At 32.3% G+C, this 19,971-nt stretch overlaps 1 long non-coding RNA gene across 1 annotated transcript; it reads right to left on the bottom strand.

Moving 5' to 3' along the window:
• Positions 1-15,778: 15,778 nt before the first annotated feature.
• Positions 15,779-19,603, bottom strand: LOC137392591 (uncharacterized). The gene is made up of 3 exons (XR_010978231.1): positions 19,541-19,603; positions 16,477-16,584; positions 15,779-15,911 (listed from the first exon to the last, which is right to left on the bottom strand). It is a non-coding gene; the product is annotated as an uncharacterized lncRNA (long non-coding RNA).
• Positions 19,604-19,971: the final 368 nt, after the last annotated feature.

Raw genomic sequence — 19,971 nt, forward strand, 5'->3', positions numbered from 1 at the left:
GTGAAACATTGACAATAAATATGGTAATGTCTAACAACAAGTATAATAACTTAGATGGTAATCAGGTAGTCACTATGCTCAAAGAAAAGACTGTCAGAAACATTCTTTACATTTATGTCTTCAACTTGTCCAAGTAAAGATCCTGATAAATTCCTGAAATATTCTTTGAGAACTGCAGCAACGGTGTGCGGTTGTTCTCCCTTGAGGTCTACTGTTTCAGATGTCGATGAGAACTTTGACCTAGCAATAATCAGGTCACTATTAGTTCAGAGCAAGGATAATTGTAACTCATTTAGTAGTACTAAATCAGTTAGGTTATTTTGATGTTCAGAAATACATTAGAAGCTGCATTACAGTTTCTCAAGGCTTATATTTTATTGAAATTATTGATGATAAAATAGCTGTAAATCTGAGTGGTAAAACTATCTTTTTAGCTTGTGGCCCGAAGAGATGGAGTTTCAACAAGTTGTTGTTTCAATTTAACATTACAATGATGCATTTTATATGCCTTTCCAGGTCCTGAGGTGATGCTGGTCTGCAACTATTGTAAAGTTTTGCACTCACTTTAAACTTTGAATCTTGGCAGTTGCTGCAGATACCCTGTAAATCCCATGCACCATCCCATATTCTTCTATAGCACTGGCACAAGTTGTAACAATTTCTGGGACTACAAGGGAACTTAAGAATACAGCGTCATTCGTAAGGTGCGCTTTAACATCAATGGATGAGCTAGTTCTGAAATAATATTTTATTAAAGGTAAAACAACTTCATAAAACATGCAGTAAAATCTTTAATATTTGACAAGGAAAAGGACACAACTCACCATCTTCTGATGGTTTCGCAGAAAAAAGTGATTCGCTTGGGGTAGCCTTAATTTTATTTTTTCCAAAAAGCCTTAGGAACCACCGTCTCATCACTACAAAGAGCATTGACTTAGATGAAATATTGGCGTTACCAGTATGTAGTTGATACGGAGGACAGACAGTAAGAAACTTGAAAAAGGCTGTAAACAGCAAATAGTTATAAAGACTAGTGCTTACTAGTGAGGTTATGGCAGATAGCAGTTTGGTAAGCAGTGAAATAGTTCTCCTGAATAAAGTGAGCAGTCGCTGACCAGTTGCTTGCACAGGCAGTAGTTACAATGTGTGATGTCATCACTTCTTGATGAAACACTATGATACACCAGCAGGTTGTTAAAGATAGCTACAGCACTGAAAGTTTGGTTCTCTATGGTTACTCAATAAGTCTAAGTGGTAATGTTAGAAGTCATCTCTTGGAAACCATCTCTTGGCTAAGATGCTTTCAGTTTTTATATCGTCTCAGCAGTATTCACAGAAGTATTCTAGAAGCCACATCTGCAGGATTATCTTTAGAATTGATGAAGTGCCATCAGTTTGAGTTGCTATCATTTTGGATTTTCTGGATGCGATTACTAACAAATGTATGAAATCTTCTTGCGTCTATTCTAATGTATCCCAATACAGCTTGCAAGTCTGACCAAAAATGTACTTCAAAATTTTCCAAATCCGGTTCTGAAGAATCTGATCACTTTGCCAGATAATACTGCTGCTGTTAGCTGCAATCTTGGTATTGTCAAAATTTTGCTGCAGGTACCTTGGACTTGGCCATAATCAAACAACTGTGGATACTTTCTTCAGAGTCTTGAATCTTCTGATACAAACATTGACCAACTCCATCTAAGCTAGCATTAGAAAAGTTATGTAGTTTGTATGATAAAGGATTGGTGCTTGCCTCTCCATGACCTATCCATCTGTTAACATCCAATTAATCCATGTGTTTTAGCTCCTCAACTGTTCTAGCCATTCCTTTTCCAACTCCTTTGACAATGGAGAATCGTAACCTTTGCCTTCCCTGCATACTCTTTGCAGAATACATTTTCCAACTAATGTGTACGGTAAGAGAAACTACTTTTATAGAACTACAAGGTAGTTCTATTAATGTAGTTTTTCTTTTGATTGTAGAGTTAATCAGTTTATATTAAAGGTTATTCCTCTATAGCATTCATCATCTTGTCTCTTGTACAAATTACCAGAGAATTCAGCTGGATGACTTGTGCTTCTGAGCTGCTGTAGGTTTCACATCTTGCACACAGTGAGCAAGTGAAAGGCTTTTTTTGCAATGTTTCTTTGTTGACAAAAGACTTTGGTCTTGCCAGCCATGGTTACCCCTACATGTGTAATAGTCGCTTATCCTAATCAAGCAAAGTTCAACTCTAACTGCTATCACTTTGTGTCAGACTTGTGGCAGTATAGTATAATTGTATACTAACAGAGTAGTCACAATATACTAAAAGAGTAGTGACTGTATACTAACTTAATAATGACTGTATACTAACAGAGTAGTAACTATATACGAGTAGTACTTTCTTTGCTCGCCCCAAACTTTCATAGTATTTGTGTTTCAGATTAGATATCCATTGAGCTCTTCCTTATCTCTACCTAAAGAGTTGAGGATTTATCAAAAATTGTAAGTCCTGTCAGAGTTTCCAACCGTAATACCTTATCTGCTCTAAACATTTACCTACTAATTAGGTAGCAATTCATAACTCACTGCTTTTGTACAACTATGAAATCTATAATAGCTCAAAAGACAATATTTAGCTATGAAATATATATAGCTTTTTCACTACAAAAACCTTTGCTCATTTTGACAAAATGAATTCGTGCCATAAGATTTGGCTGACATACACTCAGTAGCTTTGCTGTAAAAGCTAGATATTCTGTCAGAGCCTTAATACAAAGTTTTTTAATTGGCAGAAAATTCTGCACAAGAACCAATGCATTTGACAAGCGAAAGTCATGTTTAATATTTTGTTAGTTCTTTGAAACTGGCTGCTAAAAATGTAAACTTTTTTGCAGTTTGACCAAAACACAGACCTCCATTCTCTAATATAAAACTATGGTTATCGGAAATATCTGATAACAAGGTTGCTGTTGACAAAATGATAATCTAATATCCTAAATTTATTGTGGCAAAAGACTTGGTGGACTTGTTAACTCCGTTATCTGTAATCAAAGTTTTTGTTTAGATACTAAGGTGAGCCATTATAAATTGATCCTTAGCAGAACCTGCCTGATTATCAGCTAGTCTATACACGGCTTAAGTAGGCTTGTCACAAAAATAGTTCAAGGCAATCCTTGAATTTCACTTTAAATAATGTAATCAAAGCACCAGACCGTTTATAAAGATTTAAAATTTAAGTTTTAAGCAGATAAGGAAGTAATTTACGACTAAAGCGAGTCCCCCACTTTTTTATGAAGAAATGCAAGGTCCATAATTGGCCATAGTTATTCATTTTGATGATAATAATCTACCTAGCTACTCAATCAAATCATCTGATTCAGTACTAATCATACCACTCTATATAGATAGACGGATAATTAGATTTCTATGAAGGTACTATTTCTGTAGTGAGTCATCCATAAAAATAGCAACTAGTAGATGTAAGTCTGCCCCTTTTTACCTGAAACATTGTTGATTTTTCCAAGTGTCCTCTAAAATAAAAAAAAGGTGGTTTGTGATAGAGTGGTTAGTATAATTGTGTATAAGTACAAGTGAACTGTTGTTACTACAGTTGGCTGTACTTTGCTTTTCTATGACTCCCAGCACCGCTAGTATAACATATTGCAACAATAATAATAGCAACGGTAGTAGCAACAATAACAACAATGTATTTACATATACAAGAAAAAAATCAACTATGTACAGTTCCTACTTTAAGAGGACGGTGTCTGTCGTGTTAAACAAAAACATTAAGACGTTAATGAATAAAACAATGACTTTCACTTGCACCTCCCCACAAACTATATCAGGGAAACTTTGAGATAATATCCTGGTGGAAAGCATGCCTTGCGTATAATTATCATTTGTCTTCTCTTGATAGCCAGAAGCACTTCATCGATTGGTGTGTCATACTTGGGGAGAAATCTCACTCCTGGAACATTATATACACATATTTATATATCAGGTGATATTTTAATTCAGTTGGCAGATTTACAGTGAAAACAAAAGTAAAAATTTGAAGCAGGCCAAGTGTCAAACTAATACAGAAACAGATACACGATCCGCATAACAACCTTAACATAGAACTTAATTCACTCTTGTATCACTTGCTAAATCTTTTGTATCATTGAATATTTGCAAATGTTTGTTATCAACTGATAGATTGACCTTGACCTATTTAGCATCTGTGACATTGTTCCTGGCTTTCAGCACTAGCTAGTGTAATTGCCCTGTTATAGATTTAAGTGAAAAGAAAGGTATATAAATACCAGAATCGAAGGATGGAGATGGAGGTGTCTCCTTGTACGGCTGGTAGTGCCATGGAGGTAACTCGGAGAGAGAGTCGGAGGTGGCAACAGATGCTCTAGTCTTATCAGATAAGACGGCTGGTGTGGAGTGAGCCACTGGCAAACATCGTTTCACAGGATAACTTATGGCTGGCGAAGAGCTAGTAGCAGGCTTTTCAATCGAGGTTGGTGTAGAGGTCGTCGGTAAGGAGGCCATTGTTAATGCTCGCTTTGGGGCAATTTCCGAACCTGTACTTGACACCTGGCAGTCATGTTGTACACAGTTATTGGATGTAATGGAATTTCTGGTAGTTGGTGGTACTCTGGATGATGAAGAGATTCGAGCGGTTGAAACGGATGCAGTAGAATTTTGAAGAGGTGTTGATGGAAAGATCACATCATAGTTGATAATAATGGTCTCGACTATGTCTTTTTGTCTGTCCAAAGCCTTTCTTAACTTAAATGGTTCTGTTGTGTCTTTTATCCTAGGTCAGGTGAAATTTATATTAGTCCACTATTCACCAGTGATGCATGGTAAAAGGCAGGTCATGCCAGTGAGATATTGATGCTATGATTTGTAACCAACTTTTATGTAGAGTTTACAATTGAACTAGAATAAAACTGTAATAGTAAAAAACAGCCTTTCCAGTTTTGAGTTTTTCTCAATAAATTATGAGATATTTGCTACGTATTTCACTATTATTCCCACAGCCCCTTAGCTGCCTGCTTATTCTTAACTTGAGGTATGACGCCATCTTTTATGTTTTGGTTAAATAAAAAAGGATCATACACACCAAAATGTCGCCAACAAATCAGCAAATATTTTTTTAGCATACAACAAAAAAATAAAAGATTAATATCTAAAAAGAATTGAGTCATGATTTTGAATCAAATATACTAATAGCTAATTCTACATTAAAACGTAGAATAGACATTTACCATATTAACAGTGATCAGATTGATGATATAATCTAGTTGAAGTGGAAATTACTATGTCAGGCTCTGTGGAGCGGTGTTATAGCTAAATTCTTTTAGGAGCAAACTTACTTTGACAAGTTAGGGCCCCAGATTACAGCCAGGTTGGACGCAGTCATTCCTGTTTCTGTGTGTTGAGCGGACAGCCTTGCAAGGTGCCCAAATATATACTTTGCTGTTCTAAAAGTATATTTAATGATAGTTGAGTGACTAAGATAATAGAATAACATATTTCTATCTGTATTTAACCTTTATATCACAAACAGCAACATATATAAATATAATATTCAGGAAGGTGTGTATGAAAATGATAAAGGTAATACACAGCAAGTATAACATATTGATGATGTCACTGAGGAGACTAGAAACCGGATAAGACATCAGGTGCATTTATAAGAATCAATTTTCATTGGTCGGTCCATTAGCCAGTAAGGATAAGGCAAGGTAAGTTATACAGTAGTATACTATCTTTTCAAGGACAGCCACTACTTCATGTGCTAGTGGTTTGAATCTTTTCCATTTGGCCAAATTGAAATTTTTGATCTTTAAACCCAACACATAGTTGTATACAATTCTGGAGTTGTCTACACTCAAAGAGCAATACCCATCTAGATCTATAATACCCCAAGATGTTACTTTCATATTCCTACAACCCAACCTAAAAGTGTCTATCTTGTAGGCTATGGGTGGCTGGTGAACTGATTACCTGTAATATGATGATGGTAGGTTCTCTATATAGTGCTTCAGCTCCTCCAAGCCTCCCTCAACCTAAAAGTTTAACTAAATTTATAAATTACTCATTTCCACTAGTCAATGAGGCTGAATGAACTAGTCAACACTTGTTATCTATAGTGACATGTTTGTATGTTCAACCCTAGTTAGGAGCATAAACATATAAAACAATAACAACATCTACAGCAAATCAATACTAACTTGAGTGTAATTATAAAACGGTATTAATGATTAGACACCACCAATAAATATTATAATCAAACACTAACAATAAATATAGTAGTGGAACATTAACAATAAATATAGTAATGAAACACTGACAATAAATATAGTAATGAAACACTAACAATAAATATAGTAATGAAAGACTAACAATAAATATAGTGATGAAACACTAACAATAAATATAGTAATGAAACACTAACAATAAATATAATAATGAAACACTAACAATAAATATAAGAATGAAACACTAACAATAAATATAGTAGAGAAACACTAACAATAAATATAGTGATGAAACACTAACAATAAATATAGTAATGAAACACTAACAATAAATATAGTAATGAAAGATTAACAATAAATATAGTAATGAAAGACTAACAATAAATATAGTGATGAAACACTAACAATAAATATAGTAATGAAACACTAACAATAAATATAGCAATGAAACACTAACAATAAATATAGTAATGAAACACTAATAATAAATATAGTAATGAAACACTAACAATAAATATAGTAATGAAACACTAACAATAAATATAAGAATGAAACACTAACAATAACTATAGCAATGAAACACTAACAATAAATATAGTAGTGAAACACTAACAATAAATATAGTAATGAAACACTAACAATAAATATAGTAGTGAAACACTAACAATAAATATAGTAATGAAACACTAACAATAAATATAGTAATGAAACACTAACAATAAATATAGTAATAAAACACTAATAATAAATATAGTAATGAAACATTAACAATAAATATAGTAATGAAACATTAACAATAAATATAGTAGTGAAACACTAACAATAAATATAGTAATGAAACACTAACAATAAATATAGTAATGAAACACTAACAATAAATATAGTAATAAAACACTAATAATAAATATAGTAATGAAACATTAACAATAAATATAGTAATGAAACACTAACAATAAATATAGTAATGAAACAACAATAAATATAAGAATGAAACACTAACAATAACTATAGCAATGAAACACTAACAATAAATATAGTAGTGAAACACTAACAATAAATATAGTAATGAAACACTAACAATAAATATAGCAGTGAAACACTAACAATAAATATAGTAATGAAACACTAACAATAAATATAGTAATGAAACACTAACAATAAATATAGTAATAAAACACTAATAATAAATATAGTAATGAAACATTAACAATAAATATAATAATGAAACACTAACAATAAATATAGTAATAAAACACTAACAATAAATATAGTAATGAAACACTAACAATAAATATAGTAATAAAACACTAATAATAAATATAGTAATGAAACATTAACAATAAATATAATAATGAAACACTAACAATAAATATAGTAATAAAACACTAACAATAAATATAGTAATGAAACACTAACAATAAATATAGTAATAAAACACTAATAATAAATATAGTAATGAAACATTAATAAATATAGTAATAAAACATTGACAATAAATATAGTAATAAAACACTAACAATAAATATAGTAATGAAACACTAACAATAAATATAGTAATGAAACACTAACAATAAATATAGTAATGAAACACTAACAATAAATATAGTAATGAAACATTAACAATAAATATAGTAATAAAACACTAATAATAAATATAGTAATGAAACATTAACAATAAATATAATAATGAAACACTAACAATAAATATAGTAATAAAACACTAACAATAAATATAGTAATGAAACACTAACAATAAATATAGTAATAAAACACTAATAATAAATATAGTAATGAAACACTAACAATAAATATAGTAATGAAACACTAACAATAAATATAGTAGAGAAACACTAACAATAAATATAGTAATGAAACACTAACAATAAATATAGTAATGAAACATTAACAATAAATATAGTAATAAAACACTAACAATAAATATAGTAATGAAACACTAACAATAAATATAGTAATGAAACACTAATAATAAATATAGTAATGAAACACTAACAATAAATATAGTAATGAAACACTAACAATAAATATAGTAATAAAACACTAATAATAAATATAGTAATGAAACATTAACAATAAATATAATAATGAAACACTAACAATAAATATAGTAATAAAACACTAACAATAAATATAGTAATGAAACACTAATAATAATTATAGTAATGAGACACTAACAATAAATATAGTAATGAAACACCAACAATAAATATAATAATGAAACACTAATAATAAATATAGTAATGAAACATTAACAATAAATATGGTTATGACTAACAACAAGTATAATAACTTAGATGGTAATCAGGTAGTCACTCAGCTCAAAGAATAGATTGTCAAAAACATTCCTTACATTTATGCCTTCAACTTGTCCAAGTAAAGATGATGATAAATTCCTGAAATATTCTTTCAGAACTGCAGCAATGGAGTGCGGTTGTTCTCCCTTGAGATCTACTGTTTCAGATGTCGATGAGAACTTTGACCTACCAATAATCAGGTCACTAATAGCTCGCAAGGAAAACAGTTGTATCACAGTTAGTGGTAGTGAAACACATTGACATTTAGTACTAGTAATGCTATGTATATCTAAAAGCTTGAATAAATTATGTCTTAAATTGCATTATAGTTTTATTAATCGCTACTAGATTATGCATGAAACAAGTTTGTTAGATCCGCATTATACTTGTAGACCAACTACAAGGAACATTGTATTACAGTTACAGTTAGCGCACTAATATAATTATGTTTAGGAAAAGAAAACCTAAAATCGATTATTATCAAAATTGTAAACTTATCTCAAAAGCTTTTCACCTTCATTTAAGAACTTTTATCCTAAAAAAGTTGCCACTGTTTCTTTGTCAAACTTGAGAAATACTCAAGCAAGTTTAAAGACTACTTTTCTTGTTTGAGAATTTGGACTGACGGTCTTAATCTTAGAGTAATTTACATACAGGTAATTCTATATATTATATCTTCAACTAAAGTTATTTTGTAAGAATTGTAATGAGTTCATTTACCAGTTTTTTTGCAACTATTATTTCCTTTATAATACTGTAAACAAAATGGATCAGAATCTTCACCTGTATTTTCCTTGATCTAATGCTGGGTCAAAACACCTGCTATTAAAATACGTTGACTCTCAACTCACTCTCAACGCTCTAGAATTAATGTACGGACTACTACTTGCTATCAAATTCAGATACAGGTTGTTTCACTCTTCAGAAATACAGTAGGAGCTGCTATACAGCTTCTCAAGGCTTATATTTTATTGAAACTGTTGATGATCAAATAGCCATAAATCGGAGTGGTAAAACTATCTTTTTAGCGTGCAGCCCGAAGAGATGGGATTTTAACAAGTTCCTGTTTCAATTTATCATTACAATGATGCACTTTATATGCCTTTCCAAGTCCCGAGCTGATGCTAGACTGCAACTATTGTAAAGTTTTGTACTCACCTTAGACTGTGAACCTTGGAAACGGCCGTAGATACCCTGTAAATCCCATGCACCATCCCATGTTCTTCAATAGCACTGGTACAGGTTTTAACAACTTCTGGGACTACAAAAGGTTTTAATATACAAGATTATCCTTGAGGTATGTTTTAACATCAGTGGGTTCTAAAATTACATTTTATTATAGATGAGAAAATTTTATACAACGGTCAAATTGGTGATGCATTATGAAAAGAAGTGCACAACTCACCATCTTCTGAGGGTTTCACAGCAAAAAGTGATTCGTTCGGGGTAGCCTTAGTTGTATTTTTTCCAAAAAGCCTTAGGAACCACTGTCTTATCACTACAAAGGGCATGTTTTGACCCTGATCAAATATCAGAGTGACCAGTATGTAGTTGATACGGAGGACAGACAGTAAGAAACTTGAAAAAGGCTGTGAACAGCAAGTAGTAAGGAATAGTGCTTACTAGTGAGGTTATGGCAGATAGCAGTTTGGTAAGCAGTGAAATAGTTCTCCAGAATGAAGAGAGCAGTCGCTGACTAGTTGCTTGTACAGGCAGTACTTACAACAATGTGTGATGTCATCACTTTTCGATAAAGTTCCAACAATGGAATGTATTTCATAGTAATGCTAACACACAAAAATACTTCACTATTTGAGTACATTTAAAATGTCTCGCTGCACAAACAGTGCCCATGTAAATACTTGTATACAAAACACATGACACCAAAACATGCATACCATATATGCTTTTAAATGTATATTAAATATGTTACTGTTTTACTTTAACAAGAGTATTTGTTAGTTTTTAAATGTTTGATGTTCATGCTAGTCTTAAAACTATTATAGAATTGTATTCATTTTTTTAACACAACTCTGATATATTTGTATGCTTAGCAATCTTCAGCACTGGATATATGTTTGAAGTCTATAAGATATTGTATGAAAAGGCTTGTATGCTATAAATAGATATTTTAATAAACTTGAAATATAGTATTCATTTTTATTTTGTGATTATTGTAATTTGGCCATGACGGTAGTGCTTTGATTCCAACTGAACAGTTTCAATGACTTTTGAAGTTGCGTTCATTGAACCTGCTGAGGTCTGTTTCTGAACCTAGTTCAGCTTTCATAAAAATCAATTCTTCTTTAAGCAGCTGGATTTATTTTGTTTGGTTGCTATGAAATCACTTTTGATGGTTTTATAATTACTATTAACTGATTGGTGCTGCCAAGAACTTAAATATATTTAGATTTATTTTGTGTGCATTAATATAATTTATAACCAATGATGCAAAGATATTTTTGCATTGGCAATTAAATTAAACTTTTTCTATTCAAAATTTTTTGCTTCAAAATGATTGCAACGATAAACTGATGTTCAACAACTCATGTACATATGTATACAACAAGACAACACTCATTATAATTGGTTGAGTAACGACAACACTCATTATAATTGGTTGAGTAAGTTTATATTACATCGTAATTGCAGATAAAGTTCTTTAACAACAATATAAATTATATCCGTCATTGAATATGAAATCACTCTTTAGTTTTAGAAAATAAATATTCGTAAATAAATCTTTATAAATAAAATAAATATTTAACACACATTTCACGTGAAGATCTAACAATTAGTTTCTTTCAAAGTTGTCTCATCTGTAAATGCATGGGTAAACAACTTCTCTGCCGTGAAGAAGTTCATCTGATAATATTTATACTAGGATGAAAATTTAATATCAGGTTAGTCATGCATTGTTGTTGTTTTTGTGTTCATTTACCTGATGTTCTATTTTCTTCTTCAAATGTGTAGCAGTATTATTGAGATTAGCAGTTTTAAAGGCAGTGAAAATTACCATTTAGCAGTTATTTCTTGTTTTATAAATCAACTCAAGTTGTATGCGACTCATGAGAAACTAAAAGTATTTTTATTATATACTTAGAAATTCCACAGTCATACAGCCCACGACCAAAGTGATATTGGAAAAAAGAAAGGGTACTGATGGTTGAGAAATGCAATATTAGCAGTCAAATAGGATAACTGCAATGGTAGCTGTAATGTACTGGGTGTTATTATATACAACAAATAGCAATAATGAAAGGAAAAGATTATATGTTTATATCTCTCCTCCTGCAAAAAAGAAATGCAATATTGGCCAATATTAGAAGTAAAATGCACTGATATTATTAGAATAACCAATATTATTTATATAGTAATAATAAAAAACCAATGCACAATTTTGTTTACATTTCAAAACGGCATAGCTAACAATATCACGAAGTTGTGATATTTATATAGATTTTTAAAAACTCTGTACTACGTAGTCATTGTCCTGTAGTCATCCAAACTTATAATTAATTATTGCAATAATCTCATTAGAACCGTTAGAAAAAATATCATCGTCATGCCTTTACTTACACTGCGTTAGATTTTTAGAAAGTCTGTACTACGTAGTCATTGTTCTGTAGTCATCCAAACTTATAATTAATTATTGTAATAATCTTATAAGAAACGTTAAAAAATATCATCGTCATTGGTTTACTTATACTGCTTTACTTGTACTTATCTGTAAGTTAACACGCTAGGTTCTAATGTTACAAGGAGTATGCGCTAATGCTATATCTTGCCGCTTCGAAACCATCCCTCGGTTAAGATGTTTTCAGTTTTTTTGACAGAATCAGAAATGTTCTGAGCTCCTAACTCCTTAAACCAGGTAGTTCTATAAAAGTAGTTTTTCTTCTGATTGTAGAGTTAATCAGTTTATATTAAAGGTTATTCCTCTATAGCATTCATCATCTTGTCTCTTGTACAAATTACCAGAGAATTCAGCTAGCTGACTTGTGTTTCTGAGCTGCTGTAGGTTTCACATCTTGCACACAGTGAGCAAGTGAAAGGCTTTTCTTGCAGTTGGTATAAAATAACCTTCATTGTTGACAAAGGACTTTGGTCTTGCCAGCCATGGTTACTCTTACATGTGTAATAGTCGCTTAGCGTAATCAAGCAAAATTTAACTCTAACTGATATCACTTTGTGTCAAACTTGTGGCAACACTAATAATTGTATACTAACTGAGTAGTCACAATATACTAAAAGAGTAGTGACTGTATACTAACGGAGTAGTAACTGTATACTAACAGAGTAGTGACTGTATACTAACTTAATAGTGACTGTATACTAACAGAGATGTAATTGTATACCGACGAGCAGTAACTATATGTACTTTTTATGCTCACTCCAAACTTTCATACTGTTTGTGTTTCAGATTAGATATCCATTGAGCTTTTCCTTATCTCTACCTAAAGAGTTGAGGATTTAACAAAAATTGTAAGTCCTGTCAGAGTCTCCAACCGTAATACCTTATCTGCTCTCAACATTTACCTACTAATCAGGTAGTAACTCATAACTCACTGCTTTTGTACAACTATAAAATCTATAATAGCTCAAAAGGCAATATTTAGCTATCAAATATTTATAGCTTTTTCACTACAAAAACTTTTGCTCATTTTGACAAAATGAATTCGTGCCATAAGATTTGGCTGACATACACTCAGTAGCTTTGCTGTAAAAGCTAAATATTCTGTTGGAGCCTTAATACAAAGTTTTTTAATTGGCAGAAAATTCTGCACAAGAGCCAATGCATGTGACAAGTGAAAGTCATGTTTAATATTTTTTTAGTTCAGTGAAACTAGCTGCTAAGAATATAAACTTTTTTGCAGTTTGACCAAAACACAGAGCTCCATTCTTTAATATAAAACTAGGGTTATCAGAAATATCTGAAAACAAGGTTGCTGTTTACATTTTTTTTTATCCGTGTCAAACTAAAAATATTGAAATTTATATTTATTAAATGGTTCAAGTAGAAGGAAAACTAGCTGGTTATTTTTTTGATAAAATAATAATCTAACATCCTAGATTTATTGTGGCAAGATTTTTGGTGGACCTGTTAACTCCATTATCCGAAATCATTGTTTTTGTATAAAAACTAAGGCGAGCCATTATAAAGCCTTTCTGTAGCAAAAAAGTCAAGATTAATGTAATTTTTAAATGTAAAATATTTTGAAGATTATGATAATTTTCTATTCAATTGATAATATTAGAGAACAATTACAAAAATGAGAAAGTGTAAACACGTAATACACAACTATCAAATATATAATAAATAGCTTTTTAATAATACTTTTAGTGAAGATTACGTTTAACTAGTAATTGCAATATTTGTTTTAAACAACAGAAATCTTATGGTTGTAGCACTTTGTGCACATATTGCACTAACAAAAACACTTTTCCAATGTGTTTCTACGTGATTCCAAAAGCTGAAACTTACACTCGTTGGATGTTGTCCTTTTCTGATTGGCTATTTGTCTGACAATGTAACATGAGCAATCGGAAACCTGACTGAATATCTAGCAAGCTTCTGATTCGCAAATGATCAACATTTATTTTCAATGATCGACTGACACGATCTTTAGCAAAACCTGCCTGATTATCAGCTAGTCTATACACGGCTTAAGTAGGCTTGTCACAAAAATAGTTCAAGGCTATCTTTGAATTTCACTTTAAATAATGTAATTAAAGCACCAGACCGTTTATAAAGATTTAAAACTTAAGTTTTAAGCAGATAAGGAAGTAATTTACGACTAAAGCGAGTCCCTCACTTTTTTATGAAGAAATGCAAGGTCCATAATTGGCCATAGTTATTCATTTTGATGATAATAATCTAGCTAGCTACTCAATCAAATCATCTGACTCAGTACTAATCATACCACTCTATATAGATAGACGGATAATTAGATTTCTATGATAGTACTATTTCTGTAGTGAGTCATCCATAAAAATAGTAACTAGTAAATGTAAGTCTGCCCCTTTTTACCTGAAACATTGTTGATTTTTCCAAGTGTCCTCAAAAATAAAAAAATGGGAGTTTGTGATAGAGTGGTTAGTATAATTGTGTAAAGGTGCGAGTGAACTGTTGTTACTACAGTTGACTGTACGTTGCTTTTTATGACTACCAGCAGTGCTAGTATAACATAACAATAATAATAATAACAGTAGTAGCAACAATAACAACAATGTATTTACATATACAAGAAAAAAATCAACTATGTACAGTTCCTACTTTAAGAGGGCGGTATCTGTCGTGTTTAACAAAAACATTAAGACGTTAATGAATAAAACAATGACTTTCACTTGCACCTCCCCACAAACTATATCAGGGAAACTTTGAGATAATATCCTGGTGGAAAGCAAGCCTTGCGTATAATTATCATTTGTCTTCTCTTGATAGCCAGAAGCGCTTCATCGATTGGTGTGTCATACTTGGGTAGAAATCTCACTCCTGGAACATTATATACATGTATTTATATAGCAGGTAATATTTTAATTCTGTTGACAGATTTATAGAGAAAACAAAAGTAAAAATTTGAAACAGGCCAAGTGTCAAACTACTTGTTAAGTCTTTGTAATACAGAAACAGATACACGATCCGCATAACAACTTTAACATAGAACATAGGTCACTCTTGTATCACTTGTTAAATCTTTTGTATCATCGAACATTTGCAAATGTTTGTTATCAACTGATAGATTGACCTTGACCTATTTAGCATCTGTGACATTGTTCCTGGCTCTCAGCACTAGCTAGTGTAATTGCCCTGTTATAGATTTAAGTGAAAAGAAAGGTATATAAATACCAGAATCGAAGGATGGAGATGGAGGTGTCTCCTTGTACGGCTGGTAGTGCCATGGAGGTAACTCGGAGAGAGAGTCGGAGGTGGCAACAGATGCTCTAGTCTTATCAGATAAGACGGCTGGTGTGGAGTGAGCCACTGGCAAACACCGTTTCACAGAATAACTTATTACTGGCGAAGAGCTAGTAGCAGGCTTTTCAATCGAGGTTGGTGTTGAAGTCGTCGGTGAGAAGGCCATTGTTAATGCTCGCTTTGGGGCAATCTCCGAACCTGTACTTGACACCTGGCAGTCATGTTGTACACAGTTATTGGATGTAATGGAATTTCTGGTAGTTGGTGGTACTCTGGATGATGAAGAGATTCGAGCGGTTGAAACGGATGCAGTAGAATTTTGAAGAGGTGTTGATGGAAAGATCACATCATAGTTGATAATAATGGTCTCGACTATGTCTTTTTGTCTGTCCAAAGCCTTTCTTAACTTAGATGGTTCTGTTGTGTTTTTCATCCTAGATCAGGTGAAATTTGTATTAGTCCACTATTCACAAGTGATGCATGGTAAAAGGCAGGTCATGCCAGTGAGATATTGATGCTATGATTTGTAACCAACTTTTATGTAGAGTTTACAATTGAACTAGAATAAAACTGTAATAGTAAAGAACGGCCTTTCCAGTTTTGAGTTTTTCTCAATAAATTATGAGATATTTGCTACGTATTTCACTATTATTCCCACAGCCCCTTAGCTGCCTGCTTATTCTTAACTTGAGGTATGACGCCATCTTTTATGTTTTGGTTAAATAAAAAAGGATCAAACACCTCAAAATGTCCCCAACAAATCAGCAAATATTTTTGTAGCATATATAAAAAAATAAAAAAATATATAATTTCTAAAAGGAATTAAGCAATAAACGTGAATCAACTATACTAATAGCTAAGTCTACATTAAAGTGTAGAATAGACATTCACCATATTTGCAGTGATCAAATTGATGATGTAATCCAGTTGAAGTGAAAATTACCATTTCAGGCTCTGTGGAGTTTTGTTATAGCTAAATTCTTCTAGGAGCAAACTTACTTTGACAAGTTAGGGCCCCAGACTACAGCCAGGTTGGACGCAGTCATTCCTGTTTCTTTGTGTTGAGCAGACAGCCTTGCAAGGTGCCCAAATATATACTTTGCTGTTCTGAAAGTATATTTAATGATAGTTGAGTGACTAAGATAACAGAATAACATATTTCTATCTTTATTTAACCTTTATATCACCAACAGCTACATATATAAACGTATGGTATTCAGGAAGGTGTGTATGAAGATGATAAAGGTAATGCACAGCAAGTATAACATATTGATGATGTCACTGAGGGAACTAGAAACCAGATAAGGAATTATGGACGGTTGGGGGACAGTCAATAGGGCGACAGACACTTAGGCGACACTTTCGGTTCGAAAGGCGACAACTTCAGACGGAAGGGCGATATAGCGGACAAACAGGCGACAATTCTGGACATTGAGGCAACAATTCTGAGGGCAGGATTGATTCAAAATATTAAGTCCTGTTATGTTGTTGTGAATTAGTAGTGAACACTAACAAGACGCCAACTTTATTGATGCCCAGATCGGAATTCTTGCATTAGTCTTGGCATCTATTACCTGCTTATATCCTCATTAATCCGATTACATTATTCTTTTACACACAGTAGAATTTCATATTGTATTATTGAATGTACCCAATATTTATTTAATTGAGATGGTTATTATTAAAAAAAATGCTGAGATTAATCTGTCTTTAATCGCCCAACTATTCTTCTGTTCATCCTTTTCCACAAATTTAACTCTAGAGTCTGTCAACTCCACACACTCAGAAGTCATTTAGCCAGTCACTATTTTCTTTTTCACATCCTTCCTTCCTTGAATGCTTGGAAAAACTGGCAAGTTGCTTATCAGTGTGGCAAGAGTCTGAGATTCTTTACCGCCTAATTTATAACATCATAGAGGTACCAACTTTTATAACCCCTTTGTAGCGATGCATTCTTGAGTCACTAGCATACCGCTGTTGATGAGTCATTATACTATCTTTGGCTCATGTATCATGTATTAGGATCCTCAGTAGTAGCTCTCAAAGTAATGTATATTCTTGTTCTGATTGCAGTATGAAAATAAATACATACATATGAGTTTAGCTTGATACATTTTAATAAATTTGCTTTTTGGTAGATTTATACAAATAGTAAAGCTGATTTTTATCATATATAACTTTCAAAAATACGTATATCAATAGTTTGCAGCATTAATTTTTTTTACAATGCCTTTATTCTGATTGATACTATGTAGATAAACCCATCTAACGATAGAACTTCTCTTTCCTATCTAGAATGACGAGATCAGGTTCACGGTTATAAATTGGCAACTGAATATTACTTTCTGCTAATTCTAAAACTTAAATGAAAAGATAATTTGAATTACAGGAGTATAATTATACCCAGTGACTCGCAGGTACTCGAATGCACTTGCACTTCCAATCATACACAAAAATAATTGCAGGAAATTCCCTACACCACTATTTAATAAAGTTGTTATTAAAGTTCAAGCCAATGGCTGTCTATGTAATATCTTCCCATCTTTTTTGAAGTCTGTCCTTTGTTAAAATAGTCATGTATAAAAAAGATTCACAGTGCGTGTTAAAATGCAAAATATAGTACATGATGTGGCACGTGGCAGCATTAACCTGCAACTGAGTATATATCACAAAGGTCATTGAGGTGTTGATCACTCCTCATTATCTCAAACTACAGGTTGTGTGTGCCATCGGGATCTGTGACAAGAGTAATTCGGTCAAATATCTCAAGTGACTCTAAAGGTAACATGGCATCAGGACCGGTTAATTTCTATGCTTTGGAATGGATCATTTCTCCATAAGCTTTCTGTGATGCTGTTTAGTCTTCTTGCAACAAGCTGCAGAAGTTAGTAAAATATGGATATATCTTAGACACCTATGTCAGAAAAATCCTTCATTCTTCATACTCAAATAAAATCGCGACAAACATACATCAGTGTGAACCGCCTATTGAGTCTGCATTATAATGACATTGAATTATTATCATAATTGTAAAGAAACAAGGATAAGGAAATCATTATTTCCACAAGTGAATGAGAAATCACAATAATAGGGAATTGTCTTTTCATCTCACACAAAGAGCAAACTTCTCCCAGCTACTGTGAATTTCGACGATCGAAACCATAAAACTATTTCTTCTCGAGGTAAGATAACTCTAAAATTTCAACAATCGGAGACAAGATTGTCGACATTTTAGCCGAGAACGTGACTTTTCGAACAGTTTTGAACAAACATTCTGATACAAAAACAAGTTTTGGTGTTTTAATTGAATAAGCTAGATGCATTTTTAGAAACAAAACCTTAATATTTTGTTAATTGTCTGGGCTAGCATAATCAGAGAAATCTCACCAATGGCGTTTAAAAATACATGTTGCATTTTCGATTTATAAAAAAGTCTGTAAAAAACAATAACACTGTCAAGGCTACGTTTCAAAAATATACGTAAGCATTGCACACGATGACAGCTTGTCATAGCTTGTCAGTACATTACCTCGCCTTCAACCAAACAGCAAATTTGTCGCCTTTCAGTCTGGAATTGTCGCCGGTTTGTCTGCCGTGTCGCCTTTCCGTCTGAAGTTGTCGCCTTTCAAACCAAAAGTGTCGCCTAAGTGTCTGTCGCCCTAGTGACTGTCGCCCAAAAGTCCAGTTACCCAGATAAGACATCAGGTACATGTATAAGAATCAATTCTCATTGGTCTGTCCATTAACCAGTAAGGAGTAGGCAAGGTAAGTTATAGTATACTATCTCTTCAAGGACAGCCACTACTTCATGTGCTAGTGGTTTGGAACTTTTTCATTTGGCCAAATTGAAATTTTTGATCTTTAAACCCAACATATAGTTTACATGTTGGTTATAACCCATATTCTTCATAGTTGTATACAATTCTGGAGTTGTCTACACTCAAAGACCGATACCCATTTAGATTTATAATACGCCCTAAGATGACGATGTTACTTTCATCTTCCTACACCCCAACCTAAAAGTGTCTATCTTGTAGACTATGGGTGACTAGTGAACTGATACCTGTAATATGATGATGGTAGGTTCTCTATATAGTGCTTCAGCTCCTCCAAGCCTCCCTCAACCTAAAAGTTTAACTAAATTTATAAATTACTCATTTCCACTAGTCAATGAGGCTGAAGGAACTAGTAAACACTTGTTATCTTTATATACATGTTTGTATGTTCAACCCTAGTTAGGAGCATAAACATATAAAAAAATAACAACATCTACAGCAAATCAATACTAACTTGAGTGTAATTATAAAATGGTATTTATGATTAGACACCAATAAATATTATAATCAAACATCAACAATAAGTATAATAACAAAACACTAGCAATGACATAATAATGAAACGCTAACAATAATTATAGTAATGAGACACTAACAATAAATATAATAATAAAACACTAATAAAAAATATAATAGTGAAACAATGACAATAAATATA

The sequence above is a fragment of the Watersipora subatra genome, chromosome 1 (assembly GCF_963576615.1).
Source record: "Watersipora subatra chromosome 1, tzWatSuba1.1, whole genome shotgun sequence".
Classification (NCBI taxonomy): Eukaryota; Metazoa; Bryozoa; class Gymnolaemata; order Cheilostomatida; family Watersiporidae; genus Watersipora; species Watersipora subatra.